The 27,560-nt window shown below is 35.6% G+C and overlaps 1 long non-coding RNA gene across 1 annotated transcript in view; it reads left to right on the forward strand.

Moving 5' to 3' along the window:
* Positions 1–27,560, forward strand: part of LOC123612051 (uncharacterized) — a 106,448-nt gene that overhangs the window by 36,891 nt on the left and 41,997 nt on the right. Inside the window, exon 3 of the long non-coding RNA XR_006719213.2 lies at positions 23,512–23,575. This is a non-coding gene — a long non-coding RNA (uncharacterized LOC123612051). The remainder of the gene's footprint in view (positions 1–23,511; positions 23,576–27,560) is intronic.

A 27,560-nucleotide genomic window follows, 5' to 3' on the forward strand; every position in this document is an offset into this window, starting at 1 on the left:
AAAACTAGATATATTTAGTTTGAGACAAATTATGTTATAAATAGGTGGATTCAGAGAGATAGATCAAAATAGATTTGTAGAAATGAGTATATTTTCTACCTTATACTCTGTATTTTCACAATATTTACTATTATAAGTGCATGCTACATTTTTGGAGACAGAAAGAGTGAAAGTAAGTGAGAAAGCAAGCGAAGAAAGATCCTGCATTAAGAAGTATGAGTGTAAATATGCAAATTGCATCAAGCTCAGTGCCAAGTCCCTCTTGGGCGACTGTCAGTTAGGACCTATTTGGGAAGTGCTTCTCCCATCTCACCCCCTTTTTGTCTAATCAGCCTCTAGATACTTGTTCCCTGTTTCACAAGACAATGCTTATACCGTAAGCCTGTCGCATCCTAATGATTCTAAATGCTGTGGCTGTGTGTGTGTGTGTGTATGTGTGTGTGTGTGTGTGTGTGTGTGTGTGTGTGTTTGAGTCTGCATGCCCTCATTTCCACAAAATAACTCAACCAAACTGTCTTGTGTGGTACAATGGAAACTGTGAGTGAGAAAATTAGATGAAAGTTTAGAAGCTCTGAGTGAGCCTCAGGGGGAAGAACTGAGCTGCCTGGAGTAACAGCCAGCCCAGGAAGGGCACCTGAGCTGCCAGCCCCGCCGTGGATGGTGTTTCACAGCTGCTGGTGCACATCAGGAGAAATACTGGGGACGCCACTGGGACAGCACCGTGCACGAGCCAGTGCCCATCCCCGCGGTCAGGGCAACTCTTTCAACAGGCTACACATTTGCTCCTGATAATCCAAATCATTTCAAATAAAAGCATTACATAAAGGCCAAACCCATTCTGAATGATCAAAATCTTCAAATTAATTGGTTTCAAAAACTTCCTCGAATTGACAAATGCCCTTTCACATTTGGATGTCTCAGAATCGGCCCAAAGAATTTTTGTGTAACTTCACTATATGTGGCTGAAATGGAGATGAAGCATGAGGATTCAGCAAATGGGAGTTTAAAAAATATATATGAGGAAGAGAAAATAGGAGTTTTAAATGGAAATGACTTTTTCAACCTTAAAAATAGGATTGGCACTTTCACATTACTGTATGATCCATTTAACATCCGTGGGTAACATAAAAGAAGTTTATCATCTGTGGCTTATATCTATTTGAAGCAGCATTTTTCTGATCTCTTTCTTAAAAATGAGTTCTAGATTGTACCAGAATATGCAATAACATAACATGCACACAAGACCACATCACATTACTTACAATAGGGTGCATTTTACTATATTAATAGTCCTTCAGTAAAGCAGCATCTGAAAGTTCATGTGCAACTGTAAATTAGTATTGAATATCACATTTTTATTTTATTGACCCTAACAAAAAATAATATTATTCACTTTAAAGTTACTTAAAGATTATTATCCTAAAGATGTGTAGCAAGAGCACTATCCTAGCTATTGGTTGGAAATTTGCTTAGAAAGCCAAACATCTACTGTTCATCACTGTTGTCAGTTTTCTAGGACTGCCATAACAAAATACCATAGACGTGGAGCCTTAAACAACAGAAATGTATTTCTTACAATGCTGGAGGCTAGAAGCCTGAGATCAAGGTGTCAACAGGGTTGATTTTTCCTAAGGCCTCTCTCCCTGGCTTGAGGATGGCTGTCTTCCCCCTGTGTCTTCATGTGGTCTTCCCTTTATACCGTCTGTATCCAAATTTCCTCTTCCAATAAAGATACCAGTCATATTAGATTAGGGTTTCTTCTAACAGCATCATTTTAATTTAATTACCTATTTAAAGACCCTGTATCCAAATACAGTCAACTTTGTGGTGTACTGGGGTTAGGACCTCAACACATGATTTGAGGTGGGAAAAGACACAGTTCAGTCTGTACAATCAGACTAGCACATGACATTTTCTCAAGGAAAAGTAAGTAGATCTGTTCTTGACTTGCAGTTGTTGACAATGAAAGAGTTAAATCATAGGACCTTAATTGATTAGCGGGTCAGAACCAGAGTGGTCCCTCTAAAGACTCATAAGAAAGACAAACACTCAACCCATCTATTTGCCTATGCCTTTTAAACAGCAACCAGCACCCCACCTCTGAGGATATGCCTTTGCAGTAGAGCTGGCCAAGTATGAGGAAGGCATGGTTTTGGCCATTGGAACTAAGGCAGCCTACACAGAGATAAAAACCAAGACATTGGCTTCTTCAGCCACCCCTAACCATCACTAGGAACCAAGATAAATAATTGTTACCAGGGGGAAAAATTTACTGATAAATGTTACCTTGTTTCTCTAAGGCAGTTGAAATTCCAGTCAAGTTTAAAGTTTATGCAAGTTTACTGATAGGCTTATTTATCCTTAAAAAAGAAAAACTTGTTTTATTTCTGGTTTTTAAATTTTTATGCAATATTCTCCTTCTGTGAAATAAACTCTATTCTTCTTTCATGTTATCAAATTCTGCTTATTTTCTAAGCCCTTCCTCCAACCTCATCTCTGGTGAAATTTCTTCAAATATTTTAGCTTGGATTTCTCTCTCCTCATCTCTTCACTTACAGGCAGTGCTACATAATTTATTGCTGAATGGCTTTTGTTTAATTCATACCTTACAAGTTGTCTTGCTCCCAGCCAGACAATAAAATTAGAGAGGGTAAAAACTAGTTTCTAGTCCTCTTTCTACAGAAACCATTACAGTTGAGAGACTATAGCACACATTGACTAGTAGACTGGAATATATCCCTCATTACCTGTGTATACAGGATACCATCTTATTTTGTTTCTATTATATAAACAATAATTTATGGTCCAGTAGAATAAATACCCAGTGAAATGAGCAATTACAATGTGTTTGATAAGTACTTTTAGGGTGAAGCATGGGCATAATCGCAGAGAAAATATGGAACCACTGAAGGGTTTTATCCATGAGAGAGATGTGATTAGGTAACATTTTAAAAAATCGCTGTGGGCACTGTGGTGGAAGTAGAGAAGCTACAGCAATAGCCAGGCTAGACTTTTTGGTGGCCTGGACTTGGCTAATGGCAGTGAGAAAGGAAAGAGGCAAAGAGATTAAATAGACATTAAAGAGGTACAATCAATAGGCCCAGCTGTGGAACATAAGAAAAGGAATCTTGGACGGCATGTAATTTTTAGGCTTGAACAGCTGAGTGGAGGAACATAACATTTCCAAAATCAGGAAGAGTTATGGGGAGGAAGATAATGATTTCACGTTTGATCACGTTGAGCCTGAATTACTGAATGTCCTAGTAGAAACACTGAGAAAAAATATAATCTGAATCTCAAGAGGGAAATTTAGATGGAGATAAAGATTTAGAGATCACTTGCATACAAATATTAACTGTAATTAAAATCATGGAAGTAAATAGACTTGCCCCTATTGAGAGGGCATGGTGAAAAGAGAAAAGGACCCCAAGAAGGTCAAAATTAAAAGTTTGAAAAGAGTAGAGCTTCTAAAGTAGACTGAAATGAGGGACCATAGACACAAGGAAAATCAGAGGTGTAGGGCATTTGGGAAGACGTAAGAAGAGAGAATTTAAAGAAGCAGATAGTGGCATACAATGCTAAATGTTCCCAAATGATCAAACAAGAACAAAGCTGAAATATATGTGTTGAATTTAGAAATATAGTTCATTAGTGACTCTGTTAGTCAGTTTAGGTGGTTATAACAAATTAGCAAAGACTGACACAACAAACATTTACTTCCAACAGTTCTGGAGGCTGGGAAGTCTAAGATCAGGGTGCCAGCATGGTTGGAGTCTGGTGCTGGCCCTCTTCCTGGTTTGCAGATGACCATCTTCATGCTTCTTCATATGGAGAAGATGAGAGAGAGAAAAACTCTCTCGTGTCTCTTCTTGTAAAGGCACTAACCCCATTCATGAGGGTTGCCACCTTGTGACCTAATTACCTCCCAGAGTTCCTATCTCCTAACACCACGACGTTGAGGGTTAGGATTTGAGTGTATAAATCTGGGGGGACACAGGCATTCAGTCTGTAACAGTGACCTAAATGACTGTGATGCTGTGGTGGAAACAGCTAAGTCACACTTGGAGGAGTGAATGGAAGGTGAAAAAGTGGACACTCAAATGGAGATTACTTTCAATTGATGTGTCTATACTTTTTCTAGCGCCTGGCTTGTGAACTCTAATACAGAGTTAGTTGTTTCTCTAAGACAGTGTAAGTCCCAATCTAAGGTTAAAATTAATGCAGATTTACTATTATTTTTAATTATCAAAAATGGCTACAAAAATAATTTTCAGAATCTTTAGAATGGGTGACTAGGACCTCTTTGATTTGCCCCTGATGTGGCTGAATTCCTCCATCTTCAATTGTTCTCCCCAATATCTCATAATATTTCATCTGTTTGCCCAAAAGTACCAGAGTGTTTCATGCCTCCCTGTTTTTATACACAGCACTTACCTCTGTATGTACTTCATCGCCCTTCATACCTTCTCCACTAGGCAAACTCCTCCACATCCTTTTATGATCCATTCAAGTCACCTTCTCTGCAAAGCCTCCTCTGACATCATTCCCTTCCAGTGTAGGGGAGATGCCTCTGCTACTGACACCATGCTTTATGTCTGTCTCTATTATGGCAACCATATAATCCAAATCCAAACACCCTGAGGATTTCATTAAGTGACCTCACTATGTTTTCTTTCAAAAGAGACAAATTTCTCTGAAAATCATACTTATCAAATCCTTATATCATCATAATCATCATGGTATCTATGCGAGATAAAAACCACTGGGATCCTATATCTTCCATAGCAAAGAGAGGTCTCCAAAAGACATTTTACGTTACAACATCTAAAAACAATTTTTAGATTATTTCTAATATTGAGCAGAGAAGACTTACAGTGCCATCAGTATTTGAAATGAACTGTAGAACTCACTTCTTTAATAGAAATTGTTCTGTCAATGTAATCAGCTGCTTAAGAGTTTTTCTCATGTCTTACAAATGCTATCAGCTTTCAAGAACTAGTGATTGTGTTACCCCCAGATGAAATTTAGAAGCATTAGGATCTAGCATGTTGGAAATGGAGCTGAGAAATAAAGAATCCCTATAGAAAAGAAGGGTTTGGAACATAGTGAGAATGATTTCTCTGTTATTCAAAGAAAGAAACATTAAAAATAATAATCATCTTTCCAACTACCAACTTTCGTTGGATGGAAGATAAAAGTAAAAATAAATAAGATAAACTGTATAATCCCCAAATTCAGCCAAGCATAATATTGACAAAGTAAAATGAGAGGGTATGTGGATAAAAAATATATTGTCAATAAAAATGTATGAAAGGGAAATTGTCCTGAATAAATTACAAATACTAGTCAGTTATCAGAATTACAGATTGAATTATGCAAAATATAATAGCTCTAGAGAACAATGTGATCAAGTTTGTTAAAACTTATTCAGACCTATTTTGCAGCTCGTTATGGAATAGAAAAAAATGATTAAACATGTAGAAACGTCTTAAATGCAATGTTCAAAGCATTAAGTCTAGAGAGATTTATATTCCTTTTTATAAATAAATTGAACACAGAACCTTAGATTCAGAGACTAAGAAGCATAACAGAGTAAATAATACATCAGATTTAGTTAATAATTGTTCTATTTTATCTCTGAACTGAAACCCTGCTCAGACGTGGAGGCAAATTGCTTCAGAGACGATGAGAAAGGAAATCAAGCTAGTAATACGGAATTGGACCAAACACAGGCTATGATGTCAAAAGGACTTTTTCTTCAGAATCAATAGGTGATGAAAGACTTATAAAAATCATCCAGAGATTTATTTGATCAAAACCATATGCTTCCTAACCAAGGCAGCTTTAGAGTAAAACTAGTCAAATTTTGTATGGTCAGTGCTCAAAGCGTGCCTTTTTCACCACAAACAGAAGTAATTGCCCTTCAGTTTCCAAAATATAGCATGTTAATATTATTTCTTGAAATTTTGACTTGGTGATACATTCACATTGTTCAAAGTGAAAGTTATGTAGTGGAAAGTCTTCCCATCACCCCTGCCTCTCACCCAGGTACAGTGATTCAGAGTGTCCTGTGTATCTTCTGAGAGTTTCAAATGAAAGTATCCTTTCAGAGTATTCAAATAATAGTGAATATGAATTTACTCTCTTGTTTTCTGCCTTTTTACAAACCAAAAATTATAATTTTTCCTGTTCCCTCCTTTGCTCTCATCAATAAACACATAGCTTGGTAATCTTTTTATGTCAACAGCATTTTCATATATGTATGAATAGATCTGGGGGGAAAAAGTTAATCTCTTAGGAGTCTTCTAATTTCTACTGTTTCTCATCATACTTTAACTTTATTTCCTGTGTTCTATATTTCTGCTTTCTCTCCTTATTCTTGATAAAGTTAGATTTGATGATTTATTGAAATAACACCAATAAGCACATAGGTTGTACATAAATATATATGTATATACACATAAGTGTGAGTGTTGTGTGTATTATTATATACGATTTTGATGGGAACTGAACTATAAATTAATTTAAAACACTGACTTCTTTATAATTTTAGTCTTCCCATCTAAGAACAAACATCTGATCCTTAATTTGCCAAGTCTTCTGTTTTGTCACTTAGTAAAGTTTTTTTCATATTTGTTCCTCGCTTTTCATAATAAAAATTTCAAGTTCTTTTGAAATAGTTGAATAAAGTATAAAAGTTGGATGAATATTTTTTATATTCAGAATGATTGAAAACATATTTGTCTTTTTCCTTCTTTGTTTTTGCAAAACTCAGCTGTTGAGGGAAAGTTTTGAAGTCTGGCAGGTTGTCTTTAGAGCTATGCTTCACCATTTGCTAGCTGTATCTCTTGGGGACAGTTATTTAATCTCTTTGAGCTCCATTTTCCTTGTCTGTAATATGAGAACCATTATAATAATAGTAACTATATCACACTTAACTGAGTAATAGATTTAATAGGCGAGTAATATTACTCAGTATACAATGTGGATAATGATGATGATAAATCATGTATTAGAACAGTGAGGTGGTTTGATAACCATGGCAAGGAATGTGCAAGGCGGGGTGAGTGTGTGTTTGTGTTTGTTTCAATAAACAACTGCTTAAGCAAATTTAATTTACTTCCTTTTACTTGTCATAAAACTTGCTTATGATCAGTTATCCTGTTGCTCAGGCCAAAGACAAAGCATCCCTGGTTCATCTTTTTCACATACCCCACAATTTACCAGCAAGGCCTGTGGCTCTTCTTTTGAAACATAACCCAACTCAGACCTTGGTGCACCATCCCCACTGCTAATGCCCAATTCCAAAACACCATCTCGGCCATCGTCTGTTTCATTAGCTTCCCAACAAGTGTTCCTGCTTCATCTCTTGCCTTTGCATAATTTGTTCATATAGCAGCCAAGTGGTCTCTTTAAACTTAAATTAGGCCTCATCATTCCTCACCCAGAACTTTTTGATGGCTTTCTATCAAGTGAAATCCAAATTATTTACAATGGCCTAAAGGACCTCTATGATATGACTTCTGCCTCTGTCTCCAACACAGACAGCTGTTCACTTCCTCCCTCAATCCAACCCAACCACGTTGGTTTTCCTGCTGTTTCTTGTACAGCCTTGCTAATTCCTACCACAAGACTTGGCACTTTGCTGTTTCTTTTATCTTGAAAGCCATCCCTCTGAATCTAATGTGCAGACAGTTTCCTCACTATTTTCAGGCCTTGGCTTAAATGTAAGGTTGCCAGATTAGAAAATAAAAATGCAAGATTTCCCGTTAAATTTGTGTTTCAGATAAACAATGAATTTTATACTTTAATTACATCCCAAATATTGTATTGGACATATTTATACTAAAAAACATTTTGTCACTTATCTGAAATCCAAATGTAACTGATCATCCTGTATTTGATCTGCCAACCTTACTGTTACCTCCCCAGAGAGGTCTTCCTGTTACTCATGTCAAATAGAACCCTTTCCTCCTCCGTTGCTTGCTTTCTTCCTACCCTACTTTGCTTTTCTTCATAGCATTTATCACTCCCTGAAATATTTTTTAATTGTCTGTGTTTATGAAAAAAATCTTTCTATCTAAAAATATAGATTTCATGAGGACAAAATATTTCTCTCTTCTTAAGCCCTAATCCTAATGCCCAACATATAATTGATGGTAAAATATATGTATTGAATGGTTGAATGAAAGATACACAGTTAAGTTAAAATGAACATGGAATGTTTCTTTATTATATTTTTTAAAACATAAAGTATTCCTAGAGAAAAATACAAAGCAATTTCCATCATACAGTCAGACAATTTGAAAATCGACACGAAACTCTTCTCTTCCTCAAGATGCCTTCTCAGAAAAACCACACCAAGAGGTTATTTTTCCACTATATGTTATCCTTATGCAACATCCAGACTCAGTCAGGACTCTTAGATGATTGAAAAAAATTAAAATCTAAAGCAGAACATTAACTTGTAAATGTAAGAGAAAATTAGAGCTTGGCATTTAACTTTTATACATGGGGAAACAGTCTCAGAAATATAAAATGGTTTTCCCAAAACCATGAGGTTAATTTATAAGTTAACAAATTTGTTTGTATAGCTTACCATCTATTTCCTCCACACTGTTTTATAAGCTCCCTGAAAACAGAAACTTTAACTGTTTGGTTGACTGAGTGCTTACAGCACCTTGAAGAGTGCTTGGTGCACAGTAGGTGCTCAGTCAATGTCTATAGTTGAAGGATGAGTCAATGAACTGAAATCTAGCTCCTCAGACTTGATCAGTCCAGTGGTCTTCCCATAAGATATGGCATACTGTTTTATTTAACTATGATGGACATTTACTGAATTAATCAATTCTTTTATTTAAAAAACAAAGAAAAAATTTATTTACCATTTTATAAATAAACACCAAGTTGTCAACATTTAATTAAGTCACAATATCCACGTATAAAAAGAGAGCTCTATCTTTAGAAAGTGTTAATTGACTCAAACTTCACAAAATGATACATGAGAAACTTGAAGCTTTAAATTTTCTTTATTTTGTACAAGAGTAGATTTACAAGATAGAACATTCTAAATTATCCCTGCTAATGAGTGTCTTTGGAACACATCAAATAATAACCTGTCTTTGGTGGATTTCAGTGGTCATAAAACTTTTGCTCATTGTCTTGTTAAAAGAACAACTACATTCCAAAAGGATTTGGTGACAGGAGAGGATTTAATGAAAGAAAAACAGAGCAAATATTATTATCTTCAGAGATAAGCCCTGTGTCTAGAAGTATAAGTCAGAGGATTTCTGAGTGGACTAGAGACATATGAGTGACAGAGGACCATGGAGAATGTGGTCTACCTAAATGCCTATAGGGCCTGAAAGATAAATGAATCAGCAGGACACCATTAGAATACATGTCCCATCTAAAATGTATAATCTCTACTGACCAGGGGAAAAAAATATGGCCCCAGTATGATCAAATCTTGCAATTTTTCTAAAGAAGCCAAAAATCACTGATTTTTTAAAAAATGTGAAATCTGTGGTTTTATAAATATCACATAAGCCAAACAAAATTGAAAATCAGACTCAGTATGAACATCAGAGATAAAATAAACAAACAGGAATAAGAAGTTGGAAATCACAGAAAATATAAAGAGAAAATAATCACTTTTTAAAATCTAATTAACGTAAGTGGAAAGGTAAGAAAATTATTACATCCATAAAAAAGAACAAGGTGCTATTTAAATTTTTTAAACATGAGTTTTGAAATGAAAAATAGTCCAAAAGTATAAAATTAATCATATGGAAAAATTAATTAAATGAATTGAGGATAAAGTCGAAATAATCTTTCAGACATATTAAAAAGGAAATAGAAAAATAAAATAATTAGAAAATTATTTTAAGAAGTTTTTCTTCCATATTACAGGAGTTTCAGGAAAAGATAGATGTGAAAATGGAACAAAAAGATACTGTCAAAAAAATAATACAGGATAATTTCCCAAAACTGTTGGAAATGGCTCTTCAGTTTGAAAGGACCACAGAATGCCCAACAGAATAAATTTTAAAAGATCCACATATCAATGTAAAATTTCAGAAGACAAGGAGTAAAGAGAAGGTCCTAAGATCTTCAGGTGAACTTCAGTAGCCCTTCACAGAACTTCCATGTCATAAACAGTGAAACAGGTATCAGAGTGATGTCAGAGTTTTCAGCTGTAATCCTAGATCCTAAAACGCCTTCAATGCCTTCAGAAGTCTGAGTAAAACTGATTTTCAGCCTATAATTCTAAACCAAGTCAAAATATCATGGTGGTGAGATAGTCATTTTCACACAAGCAAAGATTTAGAAATTTACTTTCCATGCTACTTTAAATCAAGAAAGAAGAGTAAATATAATCCAACAAACAGGAGATCCAACAGGATTCCAAGACATCAGATGTCCTGGAAAGCAAATCAGTTCCAACTGGAGCGGCAAAGAAAGGTTATGGGAGAGCGAGGTCTCAGGTAAAGATGTGAGAAATGAAAAGAGTTTAGGTTTTATTAAGGTAGGGGTTTTGTTTTGCAAGGCAACTAAGTGAGAGAGAGGAGTGAGAAGAGTTGAAATTTGGGGTCATTTACAAGTTATGATAAGTATGAACAATGGAATCTATCAAGGAAGGAAAGAAGTGAAGACCAGAAGTTGTCATAGAAAGCAAAATTTAAAAGTTTCTATCTAGAATCCTCAACTGTCTCTCAGAAATTCCAAATTGATTCCCTATTGCCGTTATCTGCCTGAGTGCTCTGTAGGTACCTTAAGCAACATTTCCAAGAATGGAAATATTGTCTCCATTCTTCTCCTCTTGTAATCCCTTTCAATTAATGGTTTACAATGCAGAATCCCAAAAGTTATAATTCTTACCCTCCAGTCAAAACATGCTAAATATTTCCAAAGTATATTATTTGTTCCTCATCTTCTCAGATAGTTCCTTGGTTAAGATTTTCATCAGTTCTTTACTGATTTCTTGTAATAGCCTCCTACCTTTTCCTGCCACTCCTAATTTCTCACTCTTTCAGTTTACCTCTACCTTAATTTTATTATTCTACAACAAAAACCCTTTAATAGTTTTGTTGTTGTTGTTGTTCCCATAGAATAGTGTTCATCATATCTGGCAAAGTATTTAAACAGAATCCCAGTCTATTTTTGAAGCTTTATTTCCAGCTGTTCTACTCACACTGAAAGACTTGACACTGAAGGGGATAAAAGGGAATATTAGAAGTGACCTTTTCAACCGCTTCCATTTTGTCCATTAGGAAACTTGGTCCTGAATGGAATGAGGCTGCTAGTTCATGGTCATGCAGCTCCTTAATGCTTCAGGAGGGCTTCTGCTTCCCCAAACCAACAGGATAGGGGTTAGGAGGAGGGTGTGGGAGAATTGGTAGGGCAGCAGTGAAGGAGGAGAGTAGCAATCTAGAATGTCTGAAAGTCCCGAAGGGCAGTGGGAGGAGAACTTCCATCTAGGGGCCATTGAAACTGGGCCGTCGAGTGCAGACCCTTCTTTCACGAACCTGTGGATAACATGTCTCCAAAAGCACTCAACAGTTTAAACCAGCAGCACTCATAATTTAGTGCTACTAGGCAACTATTACTAAACCCTGCAAGGTAAACCATTCTGTTTTCTACCAAACTCATCTCAAGAAAAATAAAGTTTTTATAGGAGATTCCATTACCTGTATCTTCCCTCGTAAGTGACTGAAACTCATATTTCAATTGCATGTTAAGCAATCAGGCTCGAGTAACCAAAGATGTCTCCAGGATTCTCACTCATCACCCCTTGTTATCTTCTCTGCACATCAGCCCCATTATCCATACTGATGATGAACTTGGTAAGACCCTTACAGCTTCATCAGCAGAGGGAGAATTGACCCCTACTTTCTCTAGTTCCAACTTCAAAAATCCCCAGGCTCAGCGGAAGTCATAAGCATACTCATTTACCAGGAAAAAAAATCCAAGAGGTGGGGAGGACCTAGATTGTGCAAGACCTCAGCAGCTGCCAGTTCCACTCCTGGGGACCTTCTCAGTAAGATAGCAGGTAGGGTGCTGAGCAAATAAAGTATTAACTGCCCACTACAGGCTTGCCTTTGGGAAACAATGAGGAGAGGGCCCCATTCAGTAACCATTTCTTTAACTTCATGGGACTATGATAGTTTTTCAGGGCTTTAAAAATTTATTAGCATATATAAGTAGATGTCAGATCGCATTAACCAAATAACTGATAACAAATCTGATATAGAGAACCAAATATAACAAATTAAAACTAGAGCAATGAAATCTGATAAGAATTTTTTATTTTAGCATAGATAAGTTGTTTTAATTAAAGTTGTGACATTTAATGAAAGATGAACTTTGAATTCCTATAGGATGTTAATAGTAACTTAAATAAATGTAAGTAATTGTATTCATATAAGCTGGATTTAGATGAGTTGCATTTGACATAACCTTCCAGAATTTTGAATGAAATTTTGTTCCAGAATTTTGTTCACTCAACAATTTATCAGTATAAATTTATAAAATTTACTTTTACAATTATTAGAAATCCCAACTCAATGTAACAAACCAAAAGGAAATGTTTATTGTAAATAGCAATGAATCCTGAAGGTAGTGGCATTTCTAGTCTTGAGTGGTTTGAATTTTTCCAGACTGATTTGGACTCTGATCGATATAAAAATTATTTTCCCTCCCTCTTCTACTTCATGCTATGTGTATAATAGTTTAACCTCTATGTTTCCCATTTGTTTAATGTTTACTTGGGCATATCTGAAATTTTACATATCTTCATACTGAAAATAAAACAGAAAGGGCTATTTCTTTTTACAGTAATAGATCATACATTATTGGCTAAGATTCTTAGTAACTGAAAACAGTATCAAATATAGCTTGTTTAAGCAGAAAGAGATTTATTAGAGAGCATTAAGTACTGTACAGAATTCTTGGGAAAGCCACAGAGACAGATTTGTATTATATGCAGCTCAAAATAAAAGGAGCCAGGAGAAAGGTTCATCTGCACCACAGACTATTCTAGCCAAAAATCTGGCGCTGAGACTACACAACTGGGTAACCAGAACACTGGGATCTGATAGTTGAACCTATGCCAGAGCCACCCCAGAAGAGTCAGATGTCCCCAACATCATACATTAGAGAGGAGTTAACATTCTCACATACCTGCACCCATGTCTCACCTTGCTCTTCCTTATCTCATTATGTCAGCCCAGGAGAACCTTGCCTCGTCTGGAACCCAAGCTTCTCGTGAGCTTGGGAAGTACAGTTTCCACCTTTCCAGTCTCAGAGTGCACAGAGGCATGCTAGGAGAAAGTTAGAATAGAACTTAAACAAGCAAACCCAAAGTACCTGCCCCATATTTTGTACAATTTGTTGGCAGTTTTCTCTTTCCACTTAACATGTTTTTCTAAGTCAGTACACATAGATCTCTGTGATGGTTCATTTTCTATGTCAGCTTAGCTAGGCTATAGTTCACAGTTGTTTAATCAAGTGCTAATCAAGATGTCACTGTGAAAGTATTTTATAGATATGTTAACATGTGTAATCAGTTGAGTTTACGTAAAGGCAATTATTCTTGATATTGTGGGTGGGACTCATTCAATCAGTTGAAGATTGCAGAGAAAAAACTACAAATATTTATTATAGCAAATAAACTTCAAAATTTCAGGTGCACAACACAATAATGCTTATTTCTTGATGGTGTAAATCCAACGTGGCTCCGTCAGGCAGCCCTTTTCCGTATTGTGACTATGCCATCTGGGACACTGGTCTCCAAGGGTCACGTGGCAGAGGAAGAGAAGGGCGGCAGGAATCACACCCCTCCCGACTGCCTCCACAGTCCTGCCGTTTGCTCACAGTCATTGGCCAGAGGTAATCAGATGTTCCCAAGCTAAGGAGAGGGAGTTTGGGAAATGTAGAAGAGAATATGGATCTTTGAGAGCACTAAGTTTCTGTCATACACCCTTCCATTGCTGAAGGACATTTAACTAACCATGTTAAATGCATATTTCTTTTTTAAAAATTGTTAATGGGAAGGAAGGAAGGAAGGGAGGAAAGGAGGAAGGAAGGGAGGAAAGGAGGAAGGAAGGAAAGAAGAGATACTCTTCATAGCTTAATGATTTTATTCCTATAGGATATGCTTCTAAGTGGAATTATGGGACAAACTATATTCACATTTTAAAATTAATAGATACTTGAGAAGTAATTTCTGAAAAAGTGTAGTAGTTTCACTCCTACCAACAGTAGGAAAAGTACTTGTTTTTTTGCACATCTTCATCATCACTAGATGTTATTAATATTTTCAAAGTTTTCCATTCTGATGATGATACTTTCAAGTGTTTAATTTTTCTATTAGTTGGGTTTAACATGTCTTCTTATGCTTATTATTTATATTTCCCCTTCTCAAATTGCCTGTACCTATAATTTGCCCATATCTCTGTTTGATGGTATGTGTTTTTTTTATTTTTAGTGAATAGCTTTATTTATTTTATAGGAATTGATCCGCTATGTATTTATTTTGTTGCAGATATGTTCTTGCTGTCATATGTCTTTGTAGTGTTTATTTCTTGTGATCCAAACTTTATTTTTATCTGAACAAATCCATTACACTTTTCTTTTGATGCATCCTGTCTTATTTAGGAAATGCAATCAAAACAAAAGTTATAAAAAATAGTCTACTATAGTTTCTTCAGATACATTATATTTTATTTTCCTAGTTAGCTTTTTTAGTCATCTGTAATTTATTTTTGCATTGTATGAGTTGAATATAGGCTTTATTTTCTTCCAAATCAATGGTTAAATTGTTAAAAACTTTTACCAAATAAGCCATTCTTTCCTCTACATAATGGAATAGAATCTCTAATATATGCTTAATTTCCATGTATGCTCAAGCTTATCTTGGGCTCTCTGTTCCAGTCTGTTGCTTTGCTTACTTATTCCTTTCCTCAATCAGTACATTTATTGAAAATTTTAAGACCTAGTATAGGATAAGTCCTCTTCTATTACATGTAGTTTTCAACATTTTCTTAGCGGCATTATACATGATTCTTTTTATATAGTGTGGGATGTCTGTATTTGTATCTCCTGTTTAACTTTCTTCTGTATTTTGGGAGGCTGGCATAAGTGGACTGCTTTACTCTGAATCTCTTGTCTCTTGTTTCCATTTGAGCTTGGCCAATGAGAAGCACCAACAAGAGACTGAAGGACAGATACAGCATTTGTTCACTCCGCTCCTTCACAACAGGACTACCAGTCCTCAGTAGCTTCCATCCAGTGGGCCATAGTTCTCATTGGGTGGTCTCTCCTATGGCTAGAGTTGGTACTCTCTGTTCTTTACTCCCTCCCTTTTCCCATTTGTTTAGAACTGAGGAGGGTAAAATGAGTCCAGGGGACTTCGTCGTCTCCTGTGGTTTCCAATTCACCCTACCAAAACCTTTGTAAATCGTCTCTTCATTAAGTTTTCCTCAATTTCTCCATTTAAATGTGCCATCTGCTTTCTGCCAGGAAGCTAATGATATACAAAGGAACTGTAGAATTGAGCATAGAAAATACCATTGGGACTATTATTGGAAACATGTTAATTGTATATACTAATTAGGGAAGGATTTATATGCTTGTTAGTAAATCTTCCCCTCAGGAACACCATCACTCTTTATTTGTCCTTCAATGAATGTTTTCCTTTAAATAGTTTTTTTCCAACATTCTTGTTTGTTAATTTATTCCTAGGGAGTTTATGATTAATGCTGCTATTGAGATTAGCATATCTTTAAAATTTCCATTCTAACAGGTTTTTGTTACTATGAAAAAAAGTCATTAAATTGTATCTTTATCATATATCCAGGTAACTTACTATATACAACTAATTATTTTTGAGTCTTGTTTTCTGGCTCATGGAATTTTCTAAGTATACAAACAAATCATATGAAAAACATGGTAATTTTATTTCTTGTTTTCAAATGTTGATACCACTTACTCACTCTCTTGTTATGTTATATGAACTAAAAGTACAAAATAAAATTTTAAATAGTGATCTGTAGGAAGCATCCCTCCCTTATATTTGATTTTAAGATCAATGACTGTACTATTTTATCATTCATTATGATTTTTTTAGAAAATAAATTTTTACCATTTTTATTCCCCTCTTTTTACTTTAAGTGAATTATTTTAATCAAAGTATTTCACAGAATCTATTGACACTGAGAGGTTTTTCCCTATAATTTAATATTACAAATCATAGCTAGATCTTAATTTTGAAACAATCTTGCATCTCTGGAATAAATCATTTGGCCACAAAATATTATTATTATTTTAAAACACTGCTGCAATTCTATTTATAGTTGGGATGTTTATGTCTGTATTCATAGGTGACCTAGACAAAATATTGTACCATCCTTTCAAGTTTTTGTATGAGGTATTGTGTTCACTCTATAAAATGAGTTTTTAAAGCTGTTTTTATTCCATTCTCTGAAAAAATCTGGTTATATAGAAAATCCCAGTTTCTTGAAGGTTAATTAGAACTTAACTGTAAAACCAGCCAAACCTTATATATTTTAGTGTTAGATTGTTAATAATCTTTTACATACATACAATGCAAAAATTGGTCTGCTCAAATACTTAATCCCTTCCTGTATAAATTTTTTATTTTATAGATTGCTAAAAATCACTTATTTCTCTATTTGCATTTGCTTTTATTTAGTGTTTCACTCTAGTTTTTATTATTTTGTTTTTAATCCTTTATTTTAGATTTAACATTATATATTTTATTTATTATATTTTATTATTTTATTGGTTTTTTTCTTAAGTTGAACACTTAAACATGTATGTTCTCTTTTGCTAAAATTAAAGCTTCTAGATTATACATTTTTTAATTTATGCTATATCTCATAGATTTTGATAATTAGTGTTCTTATTACTATCAACTTCTAGATATAATTTAACTTTTGTTTTTCAAATTGATCCGAAAACTTAAAAGCTTTCTTGATTTCAATTGAAATTGTTTTAAGACTTAATTTCAGTTACCTCATTTTTGAAGTATTGTTTTTGTTTTTTTGTTTTGTTTTGTTTTGTACCCAAATAATAGGACCTCTAAATGGCCACATTTTGGAATTTAAGGTTTATTTTTGTCGTCAAGTACATAATAATTATGTTGTAATATTCACATTTTCTGTATGAAATCTTTTTAATTGCATCATGTTTTAATGTAATCTATCACTCTGAAAGAGGGATATTAAAATACGACTGTTTCAATTCTTTTTAATCGAGTTCTCCTTAAATACTCTGCCAGTTATCAAATTATTGTCAGTTGTAAATCTGCCTTTCACTGCCCTACTTGTGATACTGGAGCTGGGTCCTATAAACGTTTCTTCTTTGGCACTTGGCCAATATTAGCCTTTGTCAGTAGGGGGCGGTGGAGGGACATTGTGGGAGAAAGGGACTTCTGTTTCTGGTTCCAGTGAGCTGCCCTTTTCTTCTTTCTCCTCTGGCAGTTGGCTGGCATGCAGGACTCCCAGTGGAACTGTTCCTCAGCAAATTTTAGCAGTTCTCTTATGGGTAGCTTTCTGGAGAGTTCCCCAGGCACCCCAGCTAGCTTCCATGTCAATTTTACCGGCACCCTAAATAGCTTTCAAGTGAATTTCAACAGCACCACCTGGGCAGCCTCCTGGAAACTTTCGTTACTATTCTAGCTGGCAGTTCCTGCTTGCCAGCTGCAATCTGCAGTACCTTGGTGAACTTCACCATCTAAGGGCTGGAGTCATACCTTCTCCAATGACATCTAAATCTCAGCCTGAGGTGAGGGATGCAGAGAGGGAAGGGAGTGCTCCCAAATGTGTTCATTTTTTAGGTAACCAGTCTCAGCCCTAGGGGGTTCCCTCTATCTGCCCTTCTTGCATTCTTTAGTGCTCACTTTATTTCTTAGTAGCTAATCCCTTGTTATTAGTTAAAATTTTCTTACATTTAACTTCCCCATTTAAATTATAGTGTGATTATTATCTCCTGACTGGACCCTTTCTGATACATTTACCAGGTAGTTTTGCTGCTTTAAAAAATATATATTATTACATAATATTTTCTGATACATTTACTGATTTATTTTTGCCTGAAATTCCCCACTTTCTGATATTATAACCACCCCTTTTTCTTTGCACTTACTTTATCTTTGCTCTTCTTTGTATTTATGAAACACTTTTTTTTTAATTCAGTTACATTTCTTATAAAAAGTATATAGCTGGACTTTGTCTTTTAATTGGAGAACTCAGTCTATTTGCATTTATTGTGAAAAGTCATGTGTTTGTTCTCATTCCCATCTAATTTTATGTTAATTTCTTCATTATACTCTTTACTTATGTTTTTCTACTTCCACTGGCTTGAACAAGTTGTTTTTGTGCTCATTTTATTTTGTTTTGCATTTCAATTGCCCCCTACCAATAACTTGGTAATAATAATATGTTTCTCTATTGCTTGAATAGTTTATCAGCCTGTATTTTAAGCAGTCATATTAAAACCCATATTTCTCTGCTCTTTTATTAAAAGTAATAGTACTTTTACCATTCCCACAGTGGCAGGACCATAAAAATATTTTACTCTCTCACTCATTCATACATTTCCAAATCCTAGATTTTTCTGAGTATGTACTTTAGAAATGCAATTCCATGTTATTTTTCACTTTTTCCTTAGAGCATGCCTCTTCTCTTCTTAGTATACTTATTCAACAGTGATTACGTTTTGCAATCACTTTATCCTCATCCACTTGACAACACCTACATATTTTGCTAGATTCATTGCTCACTACTATTTATTGTATTTTTTTATTTTCCATTTGCTTTAGATTTGTATTCAAATTTACTGTCATTTATGCTGGAGTACATCCTTGAGTAATTTTGAATGAGAATATGAGTAGAATACTTTGAGTTCCTACATATCCCAAAATGTCCTCTTCTTTCATCGTACGAATAACATTTCCAAGAGTAGGATTTTTTTTAATTGAGGTATAGTCAGTTTACAATGTTGTGTCAATCTCTGGTATACAGCACAATTCTTCAGTCATACATGGATTTTTATACAACAGTGCTTTCTCTCTCAAAAGCTTATAACCATTGTTCCACTAGCTTCTACTGTCATACATAAGAAGTCAAAGTCAACCATTCCTTTTTCATTAATTTGAACTTTTTTATTTGTCTGAAAAATGTATATATTTTTTCTCTTTCCACAGAGGCCAGAAATTTTACAAAGATATATCCAGAAGTATGCCTTTTCCATCACTTCTACCTGACATGTGATAAGCCCTTTTGATCTTTCTTCAGATCAGGGAGCTGAAGATCATTGCTTTGATTATTGATTCCACCTCCATCTGCTCCTTTTGCTCCTGGAGTGCTGATTATTTGCATATTACTTCCCCTGGGACTCTCCTGCATCTCTCATATTTTCAGTCATGAATTACATTTTTTAGTGTTTCTCCTTTGTGTTGAAATCTTGTTCCTCCATTTAACCTTCTGGTCACAAACTCTGTTTTCAGCAGCATGGGTTCTGTTTTTCACCTTTAATGGTGCAACCTCTCCAACAGAGCCACCTGTTTCCTTTTTTCAGCTTTGCCTCCTTCTTGAGCTTTCTTTGCCTGTTCCTGTCAGAAAGAGAGAGCCTCCTCAGTGTGAGTTGTCACCTCAGCTCTTCAGCAGTAATGGACGATCCAGTAGTGAAAAATATGATAAGATTTTCTCCACCAGCAGATGGGAAGTGACAGGACTAAATTAAGTCCTCTTCACTGAGGCTTAGCCAGGAGGCTTCACCAGTGTAGAGAACCATCCTCTCCCAGCTAAATGAGGAAGTGGTTGTTCTACTCTACCTGGATATTTCTGTCAGACAGCTAAAGTGAGCAGGAAAATTATTTCTTCCAGGGATTCATGAAGCAAGATGACAGGTCATTCTTTTACCTGTGTTAACTCAGATGTTCCACCCTAGACACGAATCAGAGCCTCATCATGGGCTTTTCCAAAGAGGCAGAGCCACATTGTAATGATTGGGTCTTTGCTCAGCATTTACAACAGTGGTGCCCTGAAGGTACATCTTCTCATCAATGAATCTGAGGTCTTATATGTAGCAACTGGGATCTCCCCCAGGTTTCCCAGTTCTATGCTATGCTTTGCCTAGTAGTTCAGTGCGCCAGTAAGAGGAAGGTCATGATTATATATGCTCAGTCCATTTCCCCATGTTAATGTTAATCTTTCTTGTGTTTGGAAGGATCTATTTCTTGCTCCAATGAAACTATTCGTTTGGTTCAAAATTGAAACATTTGAGAAATATACAATGTACTAAGGGAGTATTGCTATAATCCCATATCTCCATTCCACTCCACACCACTCCAGTCCCAAATCACCATGAGTAATTTGATTGGATCTTTCTTCAGGTTCTTTCTGTGTATAGCCTGATATCACAAGTATAAGATTTATAGTCAAGATTCTAAGCAAATTTTCTTCATTTCTATAATCAATTTATACCTGTCTCTGAAATCCCAGCTATATAATGTGAACATTTTACTCCAATCAATTTCAGTGTCTCTCAACCCAACACAATGATTTCTTGACAGATTTAGGTTTATGATACAATCATATCTTAGCTTACCATAAATTCCTAGGTTTTTCTCTGTATCTACTTTCTGTCTGACTTGTCTGTATTCTTATGGGTTTGCTAGCCTACTTCCCAGTAGGGTTAGTAAGTGGATTAGTCAGACCTCTCCAGAGAAATAGAACCAATAATCTACAAAAAGAGATAAGAGAATATTTATTATAGGAATTGGCTCAAGCAGTTATGAGGCCAAAGAGTCATAGATCTGCTGTCTGCAAGCTGGAGAATTAGGAAAACTAGTGGTATGATTCAGTCGAAGTCTAAAAGCCTAAGAACTGGGCAAGGGGTGGTGGGTAGGGGTATACTGATGTTGCTCTTGATCTGAATCCAGAAGTCCAAAAACCAGGAAGGAGAAAATAGATGTTTCAGCTCAAGCAGAGAAACTAAAGTCACCTTTCCTCCATCTTTTTGTTCTATTCAGGGCCTCAGCAGATTGGATGATGCCTATCCATATGGGGAAGGACTATCTGTTTTACCAATTCAAATATTAATCTCCTCCAGAAATGCCTTCACAGACTCACTCAGAAATAATGTTTTACCAGCTGTCTGGGCAATCTTTAGCAAAGTCAAATTCACACACAAAGTTAACCATCCCAGCAGGAAAAGAGAGATCATTGTTTGACTTGGAATCATTGTTAAGCAACTTGGGCCATTGTTAGGTCATTGTTACAACTCTACAGATACACCCTTCCCATCTGTTCCCACATCCTAAAACTTCCTCAGCTTTTAGCCCAGCTGGTGTTGTCTGGAGGAGCGCTTCCTAGAGATTTCCACCACGTATGCTGACTGTACATGGGCTGTCTACTTCTTACCACTGCTGTAGGTTGGGATTTCTCCTCAATTTGCACTTCTTCAAATACTTGGCAGATGTCCTGGACCTGCCTCTCCACTTCTTTTACAGCCGGCTCCGGCAGTTTGGCTCTCTCTACTCCTTTCAGAACCCAGAGGAAGTGCTCTGCTATCTCCTCCTCCCATCTCCACATGCCATACAGCCATTTCTTCTGTTCATTCTACCTTGTGGTTGGTCTGTGAGTACTTCCACTAGCTTCCCACTTGAAGAACTATACGGATTCCCCTATGCTTAGATCTTTAAATCTTCTCAAAGGAAAATCTGATTTTCTTCTTTTTCTTCTCCCAGTGTGTGTGTGTGTGTGCGTGCGCGCGTGTGTGTTTGGGGGAATGTAACGCAGGAAAAAAGCAACTCACTAAACATTCCATTTTATCTCAGTTCCTCCTCTCTTTTCTGCCAAATTCAGCCATCCTTTTTTTCAAATTTTTCAACTGCATCTTTCCTTTCATACTAGGAAAGAAGGACAAAAGCAGCAGTGGTCATAAAAAATTATTGGTATGGAAGTGTTAGTCCACCACAAATTAAAACCTCACATGGCAATAAAGCCTATCAGTAGTTCATTGTTGAACACCCAGATGGGCTGGCCTCCTGTGGATATTAGCTTTTCCCCTTCATTCACCTTAAACCAAATATTGCACAGGACATGCTTATACTGAAAAATTGCTCATCATTTATCTGAAATTCAAATTTCCCTGGGCATCCTGTATTTATATGGGTATTTTCAAGAGGGCTAGTAAGCCTCTTGACCTGTCTGCCTTCTCAATAATCAGTGCATTACCCCACAGGATAAAGCATCCGCAATGCCAGGTTTTCTTCCCTGTGCTTCTGTCCCCCTCAGGATTCTGGTTTGATCATTCATCATTAGATTTTTTGCTTGTTTGTTTGTTTTTCAGTACCTTTAAGCAGATTTTGTAAATCTGTTATTGAGTTGAGTTCAGTGAGAGTGTTGACATGAGTTGCCCATCATATCTGGAAATAAAAGCTTCAAAGACCAAACCCACTACACAGCTTTTATGCCCAGAATACTCAATAATCTCTCTCTCTCTCTCTCTCCTTCTCTCACAATGTTTCACTACTAGTGAGAATTTGAGAGCTCCTCCATTTTCTGGGATAGTAAAGATTTTTCCAGTAAAGCTCTGACCTGCTCTAACCAGACTTAAATCTCCAAGCCACACCCTTATACTTCATCAGATGACACCATCTAGAGTCCTGCTGATAGATGATAACATTAAGGTGGGCAGTGTCCCACTTTATCATATATACTTCAAGAAAAGTTAGCCATTCAGCCTCAGAAACAAAGGAATATGCTGTATAAAGTCATGTCTAAATTCCACAATTGCAGCCTGTAGACTACTATCTAATGTCTACAAACTAGTAACAGTCCATGGGTATGTTTTAACCACAACTTATTCACACACAAAAAAAACTTACTACACATATCATGTTGCAATTTTATTTATTTAATATCTCTATGAAATCCTCCTATGTAAGCATGTATGGTCCTTCTCATCTTACTCCCTTTAATATGTGTAGTGTTCAATTGCACTGGTATGTCATGGTTTATTTGTCATTATTTTAAAATTCAAAACTAACAAAGATGTTACAGTCTTGTAGAAAAAGAGTCTTACTATATATATTTCATAGAGTAGTGTAAATGAGAAAATGGCACCTTTTTAGCCCCTAAAACTCATATCTGGGCATATTGAATCTGTGGCAGCCCAGAGGCCGCTTTATCAGCATTCATCCCGAAAGGATATCCTGCCCATATTGCAGACCTGCGCAGGCTACATGGTCAAGGGGCTTGAGGATTGCTCATGATCACTTATCTTGTCCCTAGTCAGCCCCCTTCACCTTCCCCATGGCATCTGTGTTATGATCCCTTTTAAGCTTGCTTTCCCAGCTCTTCACCGTAAGTCATAATATTGCCTTGTGTTCCAGAGAACGTAGAAATATTTGAGCAGAATTCTCCTCACCTAACTTTACTGCAACCTCTGACTAACCTAAAACATTCTCCTGTCTTCTAGCATCTTGCCTCAGATGAAGATATTTCTCTTCTCCACCTGGACTCCACGAGATGGTCGGATGCATGTAAGTACCCAAATAGCAATGCATTCAGTACCCAGGGGATTAAACCACATGAAAGTTAACATGTATGCCTGACCTAAAAGGTATGAAATAGAAAAAAATCTGTACATTGAAAGGAGAAAGGAGAGAAAATATGCAATATATTAACAACACTACACCTAGAATACCAAGCTTCATAATACTGCAGGTTAAAATAAAGTTACTGAACAATACATTGAATAAAAATTCAAGCATAGCAATCTCGATGCCCATTAATATTTAGTGTAACATTCCTGGAAAATTTGTATATATTGGCAGTAATCTTACAAAACTGAGACAATTGGAGGACTTTGCTGACAGCAGGAAAACCCCAAACTTTAACTCTCATTAAGCCTGAGTCAGACTAATAAGCATACAGGTTTTTTATTATTTGAGATTAAAATAATTTCTGTAGAATTGAAAGAAATGGGCATTACAGAGAAGGGAAAATATAGAGTCATAAACTTGGGAAAAAATCATTATTTTCAAATAAATCAAAAAGCATTAAAAAAGTTTTTGCCAAATGTATCACTCCTTTTCATTATAAATTAATTATCTGGTCTCATAATAATTGTTTCACGTTCCCTTTTGGCAATTAGTCACTCACTAATTCTGTCAATGGTCATTATTATGCTGTTGGAGAAAAAATTATCTCCTTTTTATAATTATTTGTTTCAATTTATTAAAGAGTATTATTTTAAATTAGGACATTTATGATGTGGAATATTTTTTAATGACATTGATTATCCAAATAAAGCACAGGTAAATATTTTGCAAATTTTAGCCAAGCATTACAAGATCATGTATATTTTTGAATATACAGACTGTATATTAGACTCTTTATATATGAAAGGGCTTAACTTCATGAAAGCATCAGGTATATAACGAGTAGAAGTTTCCATCTGAACAGGTAAAATTATGAATTAGAAACAAATTGAGCAAAGGGTAAGCTTTATAAAAGTTTTTACTTTATTCAGTAACTGTCCAAGCAAAAATTTGTTGTGCACTTAAGAACTTAAACAGTTCTGAAGAAATCTCTTTATAGACTCTTAGAGAACCTTTGTAAGGCATCATTGGGCTTAATGGTCAAGAAACAGAACTTTGAATTTAGGCCAGCCTGGATTCTAATTCCAATTAGAGCACTGTGTAATCTTCTGAGGATCACCTGAATTACTTAAATTACTTCTCCAAGCCTCAGTTTTCTAATACATAAACAAGGATGAAAATACCGACCTCACAGCATTGGTGCTGAGAAGATGAAAGAAACACACATACACCACGTAGCTTCATGTATAATTCCATCAATAGAGTAGTCATTATTGTGATTAGTATCATAAATTAGCATTTAAAACTAATGTTATTCCTGTTTACTGTGTTTACATGTGCTCTTACATGTTTAAAAATTTGTTTAAAGGCAGTTTTTGAAATATTAAACACGCTCGTACTTGCTTCATTTGCTAAATGGAAGATGTGTAGTTTAGCCTGTAGTTTCATCATCCCACTTGGATGATGAAAATTTATAAATTTATTCCTTTATTTTTATCTTGAATTTTCATTTAAAAAGACTGTGCTGTAGAAGCAGAGAGTTCTGGAAGCCCCAGAAGGTAGCAGCAGAAGGTATGGGGAGTTAGAGGAAGAACAGGCACACCCCAGAATAGCACAAGCCATGCCGAAGCTGAAGGAACATTCATTTGGAGGCAATTATGTTTCCCCTCATTTTGTTCACTTTTCCATGCTGCCATCCCTGCAAGTATAAAGAGCTAATAAGGCTTTCTAAATGGCTGGTGCTGGTGAGTAGTCAAATATTTAGGAGCCAAGGGTCTTTAGTCACCTAAGTGCTTTTCAATGAATACTGATGTGACAGAGGTTCATATTTAATTGATTGCAAAGTGACTTTATGCTAAGTAATGGTTTGCTAAAGAATTTGAAAAGGTAGCTACTTCCAGTTAAAAAGTATACATCTTCTTCTATGTCAGAGTTGTTACCAGACATGTCAGAGATAGTCACTAGGTCACGGAGACTCTGTGGAAATAGTAAATATAACCATGTCTACCTGTGCCTGTGCACCTGCGGGAGGAAAGATGGATTCAGGGCTAGCAATTATTTTAAATTTGTCCTCTAAATTTAAGTGAATTTCCCTTAAAGAGCTCTAAAGACACAGCTAGTAGATCCAATCAAAATACAACATTTTGAGAAGGAATACAAGAACACAGAGTAATCTAAATTTATCTGTTATCAGTAGTGGAAGTACATGCTTTGCTGCAGCAAAATGTATCCCAGTAAAGCTCAGGTAGACCTCTAATTTTGCTAGAGGGCACAAATATATTTAAAATATTCATAAATATTTCTTCTACCATTAGAACGTTTTTTATTATTGCAAGAGCTAATGTAAATCTAAGGAGGTCGATGAGCATTAATGTATAAAATTACTATCCTCTCACGCCGACTTATCACTGCAATCATTATTCTAACTAGAAGCATGCTAGAATGGTCTGAAAGCCCAAAGAGGGTAATCAGTGATTTGAATCACTGGTCTTATTACCTATTAACAGAAACTATCAAGAGAAGTTGATTTTTAGAAGAATCAGAACAGCTGGGAAAAAAGATAAGGGGATTGGAACTTGTGGGAAAAGCCTATTTTTCACCGAACCCTTCTGTGACGTCTAATGAGAAGATGGTTGTATTCTGTAAAGACATTTTAATAACACTTTCATAAAAGTGGAAGAGAGCATTTACAATGTCATTCCTTTAACAGTGTTTTTATGATAAATATTAAGATCAGCCAATAATGCCAAGAAATCCTCCACACAGGTGATGCATTACTATTGTAGTAAGCAAAGTGAAGAAGAGATTTAAATTTCTTGGATAATAACGGATGTAACTTATCTTGAATCACATAACTGTTGTATGTTTCTTATCTAAGTATTGCTTTGATAATTACCGTAAGGAAAGTTTCTCCTCTCACCTCACCACACACGTTTAAACCAAACACAGACATCAGAATGTGTATGTACACACCAGACTCACACTAAACATAGCTACTAAAGGTTGGTTTTGCTGTTTACATATGAATACAATAGTTTTTGAAATGCATTCTTCTAAAAACAACAATGCATGATACCAAGATGGCAGTCATATTTTTAAGACCAGCTGCAAAAAGAAAATGGTCACTTTCTTTAATCTCATTAGATTTTCTAACTGTACAAAAAATTAAATAAATAGGTAATAACTTTGCTTAGCTGAAACTGATAAAATCAGTTTCTCTCTTAAGAAAGATGTTTTTATTTCATTCAATTCAATATATGAGTTTCATGCACTTAAAATGTACTTGAGAAGACAATAATCTCCCTTAACCTGTAGGAATTATGTTCCAAGACCCCCAGTGGATGCCTGAAACCACAAATAGTACTGAACCCTGTAGATACTATGTTTTTTCCTATACATACATACCTATGATAAACTTTAATTTATAAATTATGCACAGTAAGAGATTAATAACAATAACCAATAATACAGTAAAAATAATTATAATAATACACTGTAATAAAAGTTATGTGAGTGTAGTTTCTCTCCCTTTCATTGTACAAATGTAATGCATTTTCCATCTTAACTAAGCACTTATCACACGCTGTGGCAATAACTTTTGCAGCTTGAAGTACAACAACAAAAACTAGCACGGATTTCTTTTTCCTTCTTCACAATTTCACAAATAGAAGATTAGTTCATAGTGTAGATCTTAGCAACCTCAGCACTTTTTTTTCTTTCCTTTTTAAGTCTGGAACTTGAACCTTTTCACATAAAGGAAGCACTTTTCAGCTTCTCTTGGGCATATCCAAGTTGCCAGCATCACTACTCTGTGTTCTGGGGTCATTATTACGTAAAATAAGGGTGATGAACACAAGCACTGTGGTAACACAGCAGTAGTCATCTGATAACCCAGATGGCCATTGAGTGACTAACACAGGATATT

The sequence above is a fragment of the Camelus bactrianus genome, chromosome 15 (assembly GCF_048773025.1).
Source record: "Camelus bactrianus isolate YW-2024 breed Bactrian camel chromosome 15, ASM4877302v1, whole genome shotgun sequence".
NCBI lineage: Eukaryota > Metazoa > Chordata > Mammalia > Artiodactyla > Camelidae > Camelus > Camelus bactrianus.